Below are 16,765 nucleotides of genomic sequence, written 5' to 3' on the forward strand. Positions count from 1 at the left end.
CCGCCCCAAAATACTCTTCCCGTAACAGTATCACTATAATCAACAAGCAGGTGTTCTTTTTGTCTCTATGTGGAATATCTTCTATTTTCTAAGGAAAACTGCTTTAAACTTACTCTAAAGCCAAAAATTCTCAAAATCTAAATATTTTCTAATGCTTTCAAAAATTTTAAACACATTTTAAATTTAATGATATTTTGGCTCATTTATTGTTTTCCCCTTAAGATTTTAGTGATTTTTTTTTTACCTGGTCGCAAGCCTGCATGTGAGCTTCAGATATAATTTAACAATTAAATAGGTCTAATAGCCACAATCTTCAGTATAGCCTACAAACAAATTTCGATTTGTTTCCCCTTATTTCTTTCAAGCTACTACAAACAGCAATATTCAAGTTTTTTATTCAAATTTTATATAAATATTTTTAAAATCCAAAAGCGAGAAAAAAAATTAAAAGACCAAGTTCTTTAGATAGAGGTAAAGAACGAAGCTGACATTTAAAATGAACAAAAATTATTTCTTTGGATCCTATTCACCATAAATCTACAAAAGTGGTGTCAACAAATTGATTAATGAAATTTCCCTATGTTATAGGATTACGCAAAACTAGCACTTTTTCTGAAAACATTGCACAGCACAGTATTTTTTTGGATAGTAGAAGAACAAAGCACTTAAGGAGGTTTTTAAGGTATGAAACTAAAGCATTCTCATTTCTTTTTGTTTTAGATTTGGTGGTAATATATATTACCACCAATATATATTACCACATGTGGTAATATATAAGAATGTGCAGTAAAATTAAAAATAAATAGCATATAGAGATGAAGAGATTACCTGTCTTATGTATCCGTGTCATTAAATATGCTTTAATTCTATTGTTTTTTTTTTACAGACGTATTTTCACAAGCAAATTATATTATTCCTTATTTCAGGAGTGGAAGATAGCCCCACCTTTTTAAAAACAGATTGGTTCTTTTCTGAGAAATATCAAGCCAGTTTAAAGAGTTACCACACTCACCACCGCAGCCAAATATTTGAGAAAGAAGACAGTTGAGGGGAGTGTCTCAGGGAAAATTTGGCTCTTATTTCACTAGCTGTGAAGTACCTGGTTTTCTTCCTTGTCCGACGTTTTTGGTCTTGTTCAGGAGAGGAAAACAGCCCCACCTTTTTAAAACCAGATTGGTTTTCTTTCTGAGAAACTTTAACCCACTAGATAAAATAGCTATACTCCCCACTCAAGCTAAACAAACGCAAGACTAAACAAACAGATTAGTTCCACGACTATAGGATTTTATTTAATACAAAGTCATTCTTTCAATTCTATTATGTTGGGACCCAATATAACAGGTAAAAACAGTTCCTTCCGAAAGCGTTAATTACAGTTTTGGACCTAAGAATATGAGATTTTGATTTCCCCACTGGGAAAGATTTTAAAACCCTAGAAGTTTTATGTATCTTGAATATGCATGATAACACATAGAAGCACGGAAACACGGAAAAGCAGCAGTAGAAAGTATTTTTACATATTAAAAATAAACAAAAAAGTCTGACGAGAATCAGACAAATAATCAATTCCTTTTACTATATTCGTAAGGCCAGACTTGAACACTGTAATGGTGAATCACATTGTACAGGACATGAATAGTGTCCTGAATCAGCTCAAAGCTGTCACTCCTTAGCTTCTTAAAAAAAAACTGTAAAAAAATTGTGGCTTCCCTTTAAACTTTTTCTTGCTTTTTCCTTCTCTAAGATTGATTCGAGTCTATTTAGTTTTTGTTACTTAGTGATCTTATAGTCCTTATAACCCATTTTTTTTTTTTTTCTTTGAATTAGTGTTTAAATGACTCGTATGTGCTCTCCCTTGTTATAGGCCAAGGAGCCATTGTGAAGGTTAGTGTTATATATTTAGCATGTTTAAATCCTTTATTACTTATTTATCTTAAAAAACTAGACTAAATCACAATAGAAGTCCAGGCTAGCAGGGCTAACGCTGCAGTCGAGGATTTAGAATGGTCCAAATCAGTAGATACAGTGTTTCTTTGGCTTAGGCGACTATTCCAAGCCTTAAACTTTTAGTTTTCCATAAAAACAGCCCCTGTCAGGGATGATAGACCGATGCACCTCTCTCTCTTATTTTTTCTTTAACCTTTGTATATGTCTAATTGAAAATTGTTGGCTTTAAAAACACGGGTCAGGTTCAGTACTTAATCTTTAAAAAAAAAAAATTCCTGCCAAGAAAAAGAAATCAAGGGGTTACGCACTATGTTGAAGCTAGTTCAAGGTGGGCACAGAGACAAGATCAGAGAGACAAAGGTAAAGTCATGATGTGGTCTATGTGCTCACATTTAGTGAATAATCTTAAAAAAAGAGACTTTCTGCCAAGAAATAGAAAGCAAGCGTTTACGCAGTATGTTGAAGCTGGTTCAACGTCGGCACAGAGGCAAGATGCGGGACACAAAGGTAAAGTTATAATGTGGTCCATCTAGGCTCACATTTAGTGCTTAATCTTTAAAAAAAAAGAGACTTCCTGCAAAACAAATTGAAAGCAAGGGGTTAAGTACAAGGTTTATTCTGGCACTAACGTGGGTGTATAGGAAAGATCAGACGGTCAAAGGTATAGTCACAACCTGAATCTTTTTGGGCTCACATCTAGCGCTTAATAAAAAAGGGACTTCCTGGTAAGAGCTAGAAAGCAAGGGGTTAAGCACTATGTTAACATTGTTGCATTGCGGAACCATAGGCAAGATTCTTGGCACAAAGTTAAAGTCATAATGTGAATTCATTTAGGGTAACATTTAGCGCTTAATATTTTGAAATAGGGGACTTTCAAAGATATAGAAAACAAGGGTTTAAGCACGAGGTTAACTCTTGTGCAACATAGGGACAAAGGTAAGATCAAAGGCACAAAGGTATGATCACATCGTGGATCCATTCAAAACGGTCTCCCCGTGGAAGTTATTTTAATCAAAACCATTTTGGTTCTTTGAAAGGACGGTTAAACAGACTTATTTAGCCTTACTGACACAACTAGTTCAGGGATTCTGATATGAATGACCATGATTTATGGCATAAACGAAGTCAAATAGCTGTCGAGGTAGTGTTCTCCGATATTTCCCGTAGATGCTTAAAACTTCCACATGCTTGGCATAGTTTTTAGTGCTATGGTGGAACAAGTCCCTTTCCTCAAAATAAATTTCTATGTATCGAATGCGTATCGAACATGAAGCTTTCTGAAGAAATTTAAAATCGATTTGGCGGCATCAATATATTGGTATGTTTATTAAATACTATGTATTACATCGATAATGCATAGCCTATAAGGATGAAGAGTGAAAAGAAAACATCTCAGTACATTAGGGAATTGTCATTTTGTGAAAGAACACACAAATTAGGAAAGTTGTATCTGGTAATTTTATGGAAACAAAATGTGACATATCAGTCACAGGGTGGGAAACGTGGTCCCCAGGTACCACGGTCGTTTAAAAACACAATCCCCTGGAATCGCTATTTGGAACATTGTGCTCACGCAAAATGCAATTTTGAAGCAACGATAGCACGGGATTCACTTTGACTGGCTGACAATGATCGTATTAGACTGCTTCCAACTGATCAAAGGCGTTTTTCAATGATGTAAAGTCATATATGGTCTCAGATTTGGCACATTAGGTTCAAATTTAAAATGGATGGCCAAAACAATAATACTGCGGAATTACGCAAGAGAGACCAGTGGGTCACGTTCGCCACTCTGAATAACAGCTTGCCAATATCCAGGTAAAAACTGGTTCCTTAAATTACCAGAATCCTAATAACCATACTTTTTTGTCGATCATCTTTTATATTTTAATTAAAGGAGCTCCAGGCTCCTTTCGAAATTCGCAAAATTCTTTTGCACAATTATAAACGATTGTTCTTTTGAACCCGTATAATAATTACTATTTCTGAATTAGCCATCGATTGAGATCTACCAGGGTGTTGCTACCGCTGTAACCGCTACCGGAAATTGTAAGCCAGCAGTTAAGGGTTTTTCTCCATCAATGGAAACGGACTCTGGAAATGGTGCCAGAAGTGTAATTTTTGGTGCCATAGAGCACTTTACTCTGGTACTACCACGTTGTTATAGAACTAATATGAACAAAAGCTTTCAAATGAATCACTAATCTTGTCTCTACGATAATTCAGTAGCCTGAAAGAACTGGCAAAAAAAGAAAAAAAAGGAGAGACACAGCTGCTACCCATGTCTAAGAGCAGTTTTACTTTTTTTTTTAATGGGAGGGGGTGAACCATTAGTTCATCGTTTTTAATGGTGTGCTTTATATTTGACGTCATGTTTGAAGGGATCCAGACTCTTCATAAAAATTCTCTAAAATTCCATAATTACAAATTATTATTCTGTTAAATCATTAATTTCAATAGCTATTAATTTTATTAGCTATTTTTTCCGAATCAGTCTCGGTTGAGAAACGTTTCTCAGCAGGGAGTTTTTACTTTTGAAATTCCCTTTCCTTTTTGTGACAATAAGCTTTGGTTCGCTCTTTACTAGGTTGTGGCTATACCTGTAATAATCGTAAAAATCTATTTGTTTTATACATAGAATATTTTATATTATGTTTTTATACGTTATATTATATTTTTGATAAAATATACTGTAGTCAATTATTTAAATAGATTTTACACAGTCTCGGATGCGTGTCATGTTGTTTTTCACTGTTTTCAGCAAGTAAAAAAACACATTTTTATTTCATATAATTTTTTTTTACGCAATTATTGAATGAAGGGCCTAATAAAATTACAAAACATATGACACTGCATCTTTTGGGGAATTTACAAAGAGAAGCTCTCCTTTCTTGGCACCATTGTAACCCAATCTTGTTTAAGTATGTCCATCTTCCATCAGTGCCAAAACTAATAATTCATTTTCGCAAGATAAAACAAACAATGGCTCTATGAACCAGGAAATAATTTTTGATGAAAAATACGAGTTTTATTAGTTACTCTTCAACACAGCGTGAGCCAGAAAATGTGCCCAGCGCCCGTTTTTGTCATATCACCTCTATTTAGAAACTGATCAACCTTATTTCAAAGGATATGATGTAACCTATTAAAGGGGTCGTTTACACTCTGTCAACTGGGGCTCATCTTGGAGCAGCATTTATAGAAAAATTTTGGCACACTCCTGCCACACCGTGGACCTTCACACCACGCTTGGACACTTCCATCACTTAACTCATGGTGAACACAATTTTTGTAGCTGCCCCCCCCCAACCAGCCTCTATGAACACAACTAAACCTCAAGTAGAGCCCAAGTAAATGATAAGATCCCTGTGCTAAGGTCCCTCAGCTGTGCTTAGTTCATTCTACAAATTTTGTTACTGTGTTTTTTTTTTGTCTCCCGCCCTACAGTTTTAGTGTTTCAACATAAGAATACAACTCACTGTCATTCTGTAAATGAGATTCACCTATATCTATTTTAACGAATAAAATTTTTAGGATTTTCTTCACATAAATAATTTATTAGACCAAAGTTGTCTTTCCATCAAACAGTTCGTGGTAACGAACTGTAAGTAAGGAGCGAGTCAGGAATTCTTATACCAATGGACACATCAAAAGAACCAGCCTTTTATGTTGATTCCAAATATATAAGATTCGTTAAGTTTAGTTTTACCTATCAAAAGTTACGAGCTTGAGAATCTTTGCCTGATAAACGCCAAGTGAAACGTCAAGAAATTTTGACTTGAGGGGGATTTTCAGCAAGGATGGAACTGTCTGGAGGGAACTTGACGGGTGAGGGGTGTACTTTTCGTTGGATGAAATTTTCACAGAGGAGTTCTCCGTGAGAGGGGGGGTATATTTCAAAGAGGGTGAGCCAGATTTACCTACATTATTTGAAAAACGAATAACAATTAAATAAAAAAAAGGTTTTTTCAGCTGGAACTAAGGAGCAACATTAAAACAAAACGAACAGAAATTATTTTGTATATGAAGAGTTGCCCCTCTTCAATACCTAGGTATTTACGCTAGAATTTGACTTCTTTTCCCAATTTTCTAAGAACGGCTACTGAAACAAGGGGATAGTTTAATTTGAATAGGAAACTTTTTTCAAAGTGCTAACAGGTTTAGCGTGAAGAGCAAGATACTGAGGAGGGGGCAACCCTTCATATACGGAATAATTTTTGTTCGTGTTGAGTTTTAATGTTGCTCCTTACTTTCAGTTAATATCAAAGTTACTTAAGCATTGTGCAAGTTACAAAGGTGATTGTACATAAAATTCGACTTATAAAGATTACAAGTTATAGAGGTAAGCCGAATGAAAATTCGAGTTACGGAGGCACAAAATCCCTAAATTTACTTCCTACAGCCACTACAAAGTTAAGAATAATTTTATTAGTGTATTATAGACTTGACACATCAAGACTGGACTTTCTAAAGTTAAGACTTGACATTCAAATGCCAATAATAAATTTAGTTTGCTAGGAAATAGGCACGTGAATATTAGCAGAATCTGATACAAAAATATGTTAATCAAAATTAATAAATATCAAAGTTTACACGTTACCAACCTGCATACCGGGGTTTCGACTAACAGAGGTCTGTTGAAAAAACTTCTGAGATACAGAGGTAAACTGTGATTTGTACAAGTAAATTAAAAATTAAATGACAACTTATCTACTGAATTTCGAGTAACAGAGGTAATTTTCGCATCATTTCGACTTACAGAAGTCAAATATAACTGCAAAATTATTTCAAGTTATGGATGGTGTTTTCTTCAACTTAGAAAGATTAGTCCAAGGGGATTGAAAATAACTCGAGATATCAAGAATTTTGAGTTAACGACTTTCGATTTATCGAGAGTCGACTGTATTTAAGATTGGGTATTTTTTTAATAAAACAGTAGCAAAAAACTTTTTGGACCAATAATAATGAAATCCCAATATTTTGACTTCCAATCCGGAAGCCTTTATCGACGGGAAAAGTAGCTTAAGCAAACGCATAAAAAAAGTGAGAAAAAAACGAAAATAAACTATGCAAAATAAAAAAAAATAATTCGCTTCTAAATAACGTCCAATATTGAATTCTAATTAATACAGCATAATGCATAAGCCAATACATATTTCTGCAGGGCTACTTTTTTTTCTTTTTTTTTGAAGGGATAGATCTCAAACTAATTAATCCAGTGACTATCTTTTTCTTTCAGTACAAGTTACAGCTGTAGGGTTGTCACAAAATCGCATGTTTCTTAAGGAGCATAAGGTTTAAGCAATAGGCCTACAGGTAGAAAACAATCGCATCTCGGATTCAACCAAGTTACGGCCACGGGTGCAACCCATTTTGGACTGAGATTGCGTTTCGGAAGATATTAACATTAAATTAATTGTCCAACATTGTGAAATTAAAAAGTAACTAAATTATTAAAATTATTAGATTTGAAACTTGTCTATTTTACTGGATAATAGAGGCTATAGAATTCAAATCGAATTTAAGATATAAGATTTTTAATATATGACATTTTTTGCTTATTTTTGGGGGGTCCACAGGTTTAATAAGGTTGAAAATCTGAGGTTTACAGTAATTCATAATAAATGTTTAATATATATATGAACGAAAGACCCCCTGAAACATAAATGTCCCCCAGCATGTGTTGTGAGGAAAGAGATCCAATAAAATGTTCTAAATTCAGTCAATAAAACTATATGTAATTAGTTTATTAGGTATAAATTTTGTTTATTTCTATTCATGTCTTTTAGTTTTACTGCTGATGATGAACATTGTATATGTGTTCGAAATATCCAGTTAAATAATTTTATATCTATTCACTGTCAATAAAAAGTTATCATCATCCCTATTTTGAACTGTTTTACTTTCAGTCAAATTATTACCTCATTACCCCTCAAATGAAAAAGTGATCCTTCATTTGAATGCTCTATGCTTCTGAGCTTTCTTTATTTTCCGTTTTGCTGCGAGTTTGCCCAAACAGACGTTTCGGTCAAAATATTTGCATTTCTTTTCCTTTTTTTTTCATTGGTATTAAATTACTTCATATTCCACGACCTCTCGTAATATCATTAAATGTTTTGAGGGGAAATTCAAATAAAAGTCGATTTCTCTTTCAAATTTTGATAATAGTCAAATAACATATTGATTTAGCAATGAAATTTAGATATAAAAAAAAGTTGGCTATTCAATGGTAAAAATGAAATATAAATTCGAATCCAAACTAGTATTCTATTCAAAATTCCGAACTAAAAATTAGAAAAACAAGAGACTTAAATGACAATACGAGTAATTCTAAGAAAACTACGTTTTGATTATTATTTTGTACTTGTTAAGACAATAGTTATGTTGCTAAACATGTCAAGCCTTTCTAAAAGAAATCTCAAATCCTTCTAAAAAACTAAATCAAAACTATTCAATATCAAAAATAATTTCGTGTTTTTGAGATATTATTGGTTATAATTTTGGAATTTCTTCAGAATCTAACGAAGGTAACAAGCTAAATGCTACTTCAGCCTTGTTTCTACTTAACCCTACCAAAATAAAGAATACACAACCTCAAAAATTACTCTGCAAACTTGTTGCTTTCAAATTTCGAGAGCCAGGTACACGAACAAGAGAATAATCCGAAGCCAAACACGAAGGAAAGCACACAAAGGGAACTTGTTGAGTAATGGATACAACTCGACTGGTTAGGGAGACAAACCTGGATGTTTATAACTTAGGCAATTTCTCTTAATTCTAGTTTGTCAAATACAAGGGAACTTCAAATTTTGTGCTTACAAAAGTCAGGAGAAGATGAAGAAGAAAACTTTATGGACTATTCATGGTAATGCAGACCTCAGCTTGATCTGATATGTATATTATATATATTATTAATGCATAGGATTCGATTCCCTATTTGTAAAAAATAAAAATTCTGTATGTTTTATATGACCAGGTTTTTTTTCTCTTTTTTCACCAGGGTTGATCATTTTGAGCCAGTATTCTTGTCAGAATATCAAAAGAGGACTGGTTTGAACTAACAGAGATAAAATTTCAAGTGTCCTTATGTAGAAGCGAAAGATATTACGCCAATGAAAACTGGCGTTTTCTTTTATTTTATGTTGGAAAACAGCAATTTCGGTCGAAAGAAGGCAAAAATGTTGTGGAATACAAATTCTGAGATAGACACCAATTTGTAATTACCAAAATACCATATTGAGATTCTCAATTTCAGAAGCCGCAATGCAACGCAGCGATACATTTGTTCCTAAAGATACCCACAGTACAAACAAAATAAATGGCTAGTGTAGACAATTATTTTAAGGATTTCTTTATCAGAATTGAACCATTTGAGACCTTAAAATGACGCATAGGGCTGAATAATTGCGTATCAGCTATTAAGGAGGAAGATATGTGGATCTTTGTGTGAGTGGGTGTTGATGCTCCAAAAAGCGTATTTTTTACGCTGAAAAGTCTTCAGAAAAGTATTGAAGGAAGCGTGGGAAAAGGAACAGAATATAACCTCTAATCTCTCTTCAATCCGAGAATATTTGGACTAAGACAGTAATATGAGTGATGTATAAGAGCACCACTATAATTGCAGAAAGATTTGAACCACGAAATAAAAGACTATATTCATGCGCTTACAAACGCAAAAGAGGGAGAAGTGGGGAGAGGGGCATCATGAGTGCCAGCAGAGAATTCCCACGTGGGTAAGGGCAAATGCCAACAGGGGTTCTGATTTAAATAAGACTGTTTCCTATCCTTTATTTCCATATTCCTTATAGCTTCCTTTTGCTGAGAATTACCCCCTCCCCCCGTCGGTATTAAGGAAGAAGCTGGGAAAATTTGTAAAAACATTCGCTCGAATAAATTCCATTGACAACCGTTAAAGTGATGGCCCTAAAACCCATTTTTTGATATTTCAGAAATATTTAAATGAAATATCCTAAGAAATATTTAAATGGTTACTATTTTAAGAACGAACATTTTTGATGCATACTATACGAATAATAAATTTAGATATAAGGGGTTTTAAGGTGTGGACCGGTTTTAGGTGCTTCCCTCACATTTAGAGACCCTCGGATGAAACAATTCATGGTACAAAACTTTAAATAAAGGACGACCCATGTCACTAGAAATCAGAACTTTATAAACTATTTAAGCTGATTCTAAATACGCAACATTTATTAATTCTAATATTGCTCATAAGAAGTAAAAGACAAATTAAAATTTTCCGAATTTTAAGCAGGGGTTAAACTACCCCAAAAATGGGTACGACCTTGGTGAAAATTATAATGAAATTTATAAACTGAAAATATCTGAGAACTCTCTACAAGAGCTACTATTTACAAGAAGTAGATTTTTTTTTTAATTTTTCCAGAGAAGAATGATTTTTTTTCCCCTATGGGCAATTTTATCGAGCCGACAGTCGTAATGTATTGATTAAATAAATAAAAAACCAGGGTTTTAACTGACAGTAAGGAGCGACATTAAAACTTACACAAACAGAAATTATTCCGCATATGAAAAGGGTTGTTTCCTCCTCAACGCGTAAAGCGTAAGCGTAAAGAGTAAGGCGTCGAGGAGGGGACAGCCCCTTTCACATACGGAATAGTTTCTGTCCGTTTTAAGTTTTAATGTCGCTCATTACTTTCAGTTAAAAAAAAAACCTTTTTTATATATTTAGCTTCTGAAAGTTTTTCAACTAATGCCGGTTCGAATTTGGCTCACCGTCCATGAAAAATTAAAACAAAATCTGACTATTAATTTTGGCAGATTTGTTCCGGAATTGTAGGGCTGTTCCCTCCTCAATACCGTGCTCTTTACACTAAAGCTGTAAGCACTTCTAAAAAAGCTTCCTATTCTAATTGAAGGGCCCCCTTGTTTCAGTTTTAGTAAATAGTCAAACTTTAGCGTAAAGAGTAAAGTATTGAGGAGGGGGCAACCCTTCATATATGGAATAATTTCTGCACGTTTTCACATAATACCAATAAATCTGGTTGACCTTCTATGAAATATACTCCCCTCCTCACGAAAAAATCGACCATGGAAATTTCATCCAACTTAAAGTGCACCCTCGCGCCGTAAAATTCCCTCCAGACAGTTTTATCCCCCCTTCCTATAAAATTGCTTGCGGACGATTCGCCTTGGAAAATTCTCCTTCGCATTATTTCATTTGAATAAGACTTTAATCTCTAATCGGTTTTTCGATCATCCCAGAAATGACCCCTTCCATGGAAATTATTTTCCAGAAAACAAAACACGCGGAAAAGTGCCCCTGGATGATTCCCCCAAATCATCTTCACATAAAAAAATTGGCAAAGAGAATGAAAATCAATTTAAAAGGATTTCCTATACTAATTCTGTTAACCACCCCCCTCTCCAGTGTAACATTTCCCCTGGAATATTCACTCTCCAGAAATTCCCCTTCCCAAGTAAGATTCTCCCCATAGAAACCCACTCCAAGCAAAAACACCCTCCAAAAAATGTCTGTATACTTCCAAATAACAAATACTCTACGTAAACAATGGGCGAATTTCATAGCTTACAGGCACCTCCCCCAGGGACTGTGGGGGTCACTTTACACCTAACGACATAATTATTTGGTTTTTCAACTATATCAAACAAACTGACTATCTGAAAATTTTGGGGAGAAATTGGTATGGGAGAGGGCCCAGTTGCCCTCCAATGTTTTTGGTCACTTAAAAAGGGCACTAGAACTTTTAATTTCTGTTTGAATGACCCTCTCCTGGTATTCTAGGACCACTGGGTCGATATAATCACCCCTGGGAAAAAAATAAACACTCATCTGTGGTCTTTCTTCTGGCAAAAAAATACAAAATTTTACATTTTTGTAAATAGGAGCTTGGAAACTGTTTAGTAGGGTTATCTGATACACTGAACCGGACGGTGTTATTTTCATTAAGATTCTATGATTTTAGGGAAGTTTCCCTCTTTTTGAAAACAAGGCAGATTTTCTCAGGCTCGTAGCCTTTGATGGGTAAGACTTAATGAAACTTACATATCTGAAATCAGCATAAAAATCCTATTCTTTTTATATATCTGTTGGTATGAAAATTCCAAATTTTGGAGTTTCGGTTACCATTGAGCCAGGTCGCTCCTAACTTAGAGTTTGTTACACCACGAAATGTTTGAAATACGGTTCGTTCGACCGAAAAACCTAAGATCTAGTAGGACTTTTGAGTAACAAAAGAGATCCTGCCACAAGGAAGTGCCAAATTTTAACATTTTCACCCATAAAACAGTAATTTTAACCCTAGTAGAACCAAAATACTACCAAGCAAAAATAATGGGAACTGTTGAAAGGGAAGAGTTACTTTCATTTGCAAGGCAAAAATTGCCTTTGCCTTGCGAATCGGTGAAGACGCCTGCCTACTTCTGAATGCATTTAGCGACTTATAAAAAAGGATGAAGATCCTCCAGAGCCATTGCTGGCGCATAGAGCGTCGAATCTTTAGGGGCTTATACGTCTGGACAAATAAGAAATACATCATTCAATATTATATAGCTTTAATTTTTTATTTTAACATTGAAGAAACTCCAATTGCTTTTTAATTTGGAGATAAAAGGAATGAAATGTTTATATATTTTTTACATTTGTAAGTTTTTATACAAAACAAAAGAATGATTTTTTTAATACTTTTGTTTTGCTCTTTTAAAAAAAAGCAATCATGAAACCACGCCTACCTCTCATTAAACGACCAATAGCAATGTAAATGGTTATTTCATTTTATTTAAATATTAAATAAAAAAACATAGTTTTTTTTACTGAAAGTAAGGAGCGACATTAAAACTTAAAACGAACAGAAATTACCCCGTATATGAAATAGGTTTTCTCCTCTGCAATCCCTCGCTCTTTACGCTAAAGTTTTTAATTGTTTTAAAAATTAAAATTGTGGCAAAGAGTCAAACTTTAGCGTAAAGAGCGAGGGATTGCGGAGGGGAAAACCCATTTCATATACGGAGTAATTTCTGTTCGTTTTATGTTTTAATGTCGCTCCTTACTTTCAGTTATAAAAACTAGTTTTTTTTATTTAATTTCTGAACGTTTTTGAATTAATGCATGTCTGATTTTGGCTCTCCGCACATAAATTACTAAAATGAAATTTGCATACTAATTCTTTTTTTGGCTAAATGGCTTTCTCTTAATTTTGATCAGACGATTGTGAGAAATAAGGGGTGGGGAAGGAAGCGTAGTTTCCCTCCAATTTTTCGGTTACTTAAAAAGGTAACTAGAACTTTTAATTTTTAACGAACGTTTTTATTAGTAAAAAATATACGTAACTTAAGAATTAACTTACATAACAAACTTTTATATCCTTATATTTTTTTATGTATATGAGGGGGTTTGTCCCCTCGTTAATACCTTGCTCTTTATACTAAATCTTAAGTTTTGTCCCAATTCTTTAAGAATGACCCCTGAATCAGAAAGGCCGTAGAATAAGTAGTTGAAATTACTAAAAATACTTTAGCATAAAGAGCGATGTATTTATCTCCTCCCAAATACCTCGCTCTTTATGCTAAAGTATTTTTAGTACCCCTCATATGCTTAATAATCTCTGTTCGTTTTAAGTTTTAATGCTACTCCTTACTTTCAATTGAAAAAACTTTTTCATGTTTATTTTTTCATTGTTTTTTTTTTATATTAATGCTAGAAAATCCTGTGCCCTTTTCATTGAGTTTCTCTTCCCCCATGACATATTCCTCCAAGGAAAGATCCTCCCACATAGCCCCCTCCCCTCAACCCAACCCCCCAAACCAAAAGAATCCCCCTGAAAACGTCTGTACACTTCCCAATAACCATTACTGTATATAAACACTGGTCAAAGTTTGCAACCTGCAGCCCCTCCCCCAGGGACTGTGGGGGAGTAAGTCGTCCCCAAAGACATAGTTATTATGGTTTTTGACTATGCGGAACAAAATGGCTATCTCAAAAGTTTGATCCGTTGACTCTGGGAAAAAATGAGCGTGGGAGGGGGCCTAGGTGCCCTCCAATTTTTTGGTCACTTAAAAAGGGCACTAGAACTTTTCATTTCCATTAGAATAAGCCCTCTTGCGACATTCTAGGACCACTTGGTCGATACGATGACCCCTGGGAAAAAGAAAAAAAAAAAACAAATAAACACGCACCCGTGATCTGTCTTGTGGCAAAAAATACGAAATTCCACATTTTTGTAGATAGAAGCTTGAAATTTTTGCTATACGGTCCTCTGATACGCTGAATACGATGATGTGATTTTTGTTAAGATTCTATTACTTTTAGGGGGTGTTTCCCCCTATTTTCCAAAATAAGGTAAATTTTCTCAGGCTCGTAACTTTTAATGACAAAGATTAAATTTGATGAAACTTATATATTTAAAATCAGCATAAAAATCCAATTCTTTTGATGTATCTTTTAGCATCAAAATTCCGAGTTTTAGAGTATCGTTTACTATTGAGCCGGGTCGCTCCTTACTTACAGTTTGTTACCACGGACTGTTTGATTTGGCTCTCTAAGGCAGTGGATCTAAAACTTCTTTTTCCCCAGAATACATTAAGACATTTAAACGCTTGATAGTGTCAAAAATAGGTTATAAATGACTAAAGATGACAACTGAGGCATGAATTCGTCAAAGTCAAATATATAATAAAGTTAAAAAAAATTTACGATAAAAATGGAAGTTTTTTTGTTGAAAATATAATTCAGTTTTAATAGTTGCAATTTTAATCCAAAAGATAAAATTGAAGTTGTTAAGCATTGGCTTATGTGTCATGACTAATATGTCAGACCGAAAAAAAACATACCCTTATTTAAAATTAATGTTACATATAGACTTTTTTTTTGTTTTTAACGTTGAAAAGAGTTAGGTTAACTATCTCGCTTAAGTATGGACCGCTTAAGTACTCAAGACTCGCTTAAGTATGTGGTAGAACTCTTAATTGCTTTTGAAGCTTCTCTTATTCAATTTCGGTATTTGCGGCATGGTTTCGTGTCATGGCACATAACTTGTGAACTACCGCTCTAAAAGACGAAGTTGAAAAAAAAAAAAGTTTGAAAACTGACTGAGTCTATACGTTCAAAACTATTGCAGAGATACAACCAGATTCAAAATCATGAAAAACCACGGTTGCATCGTATTTTTGGGGATATTGTTAAATAAACTCTGCATATTTTAATAAGTTTTAGGATTTAGTCTAAGGTTTTGCTCGCTTTTCAATAGCTTAAATTGTATATCAAAGGAAATGTCTTATCCAGTTAAGATTATAACCTAAGGCATGTACAGCAACATAACCCACAGTATGAGCCCCCCCCCCCAAAAAAAAACGTCGTATTTCTTTGATGTTTCATAAACGCCATTTGTTTTAGCTATTTTGGGATTATAACACATTTTACCCTTTCCCTCCCCCCCAAAAAAAATCTTAACCGGTAAAATCCACACATTTTAATAGCTTTTAAGATTTATTGCAAGGATTAACTCGCTTTTTCAATAGCTAAAATTGTATGTCAAAAGGAATATATTATACAAATTAGGATTTAGCCTCAGGAGCATAACCCGCGGTATGACCCCCCCCCCCAAAAAAAAGAAAACCTTTTTTTCAATTTTCCGTGAACACCGTTTATGTTGGCTGTTTTTGCTATAATAACACATTTTACACCCCCATCCATAAAAAAATAGTTCCTAATAGTCCAATTATTTTTTGTAAGCGATTAATTTTTTAATTGAGGAAAAGCAGTAAAATGTCTTAAAAAACTGAAAAAAAAACTAAAATGGGCAGCTTTCTTGATCTACTCCTTCCTATTTTTTATATTTTTTTTATTTGCAGTTTTTTCCAAAATGATAATTGAAATTTTTTGGGAGAAAGCACAGTAACGGAACAAGAAAGAAGTTGACACTGAGACCCTTCATAGTTACATCAAGGGTGAAAATATATTTCTCAAGGGTTCAGTCCTTTTTGAAGAGGAGGCTTATTTTCAAAATCGAACAAGAGCCAATTAAAACCGTAGAAGGGGACAGAGTTTGGTTTACCGTATTTTGAACCATAAAATGTACCTTAAAAAAATTTGAAATTTACTATTTAACTTCTCCTCGGTACTATAGATACACAATTAATATCTACACAATTTTTAATGTTTCACATTATAGATCATTGATATGAATAAGAAAGAGCTAGACACTGAAGCTTCTTTATAATTAAGCCAAGGTTTTTTTTTGTTTTCTAATTTTATAATTTCTTCAATTTTGTGCTTATTTATGGTAAATTGAGGAAAAATGTATTGCCAACATCATGCAAAAGCCAAATAGAACATTTCAAGAGGGGCTGAGTTTAGCTGATCTTATTATTAAGAAAACACCTTAAAAATAACTTAATTTGCAACTTACAGCCGTTCAAAACCAGCCCTATATTATGCTCCTACCAAAACAAAAATGTTTGACATTCACCAACCGAAAAAAACTGATCCAAACAAGACAGAAATTAACACAAATCTGAGGGTTCTTTCTAAATAAATTCTACGTCTTAAGTGTTCAACTCCGTTTCTGGGTAATTATCGAATAAGACTCGCGTCATTCCTAAGAGTATCTCGTGTTAAGGCAGAGAATTTAAAAGTCTTTCAAGCATAACTGTTTTCTCATTAATTAACCCATAAGAATTCCGATACGTCAGGGAGAGAGCATATTTTTGGAACTGGAGAATACAAACACTTTCGATGATTTCAAACCGGATGCATTCCGTTTCCGAAATATTTTATTATTTCGTTCAAGGAATTAGAAATCTCCTACATTACTAAAAAAAG

General features: G+C 34.0%; 1 protein-coding gene across 10 annotated transcripts in view; it reads right to left on the reverse strand.

Moving 5' to 3' along the window:
- LOC136036241 (uncharacterized) overlaps positions 1-16,765 on the reverse strand; it is a gene marked incomplete at its 5' end in the record, with an annotated part of 165,865 nt that overhangs the window by 75,280 nt on the left and 73,820 nt on the right.

This window comes from Artemia franciscana, chromosome 15 (assembly GCF_032884065.1).
Source record: "Artemia franciscana chromosome 15, ASM3288406v1, whole genome shotgun sequence".
NCBI lineage: Eukaryota > Metazoa > Arthropoda > Branchiopoda > Anostraca > Artemiidae > Artemia > Artemia franciscana.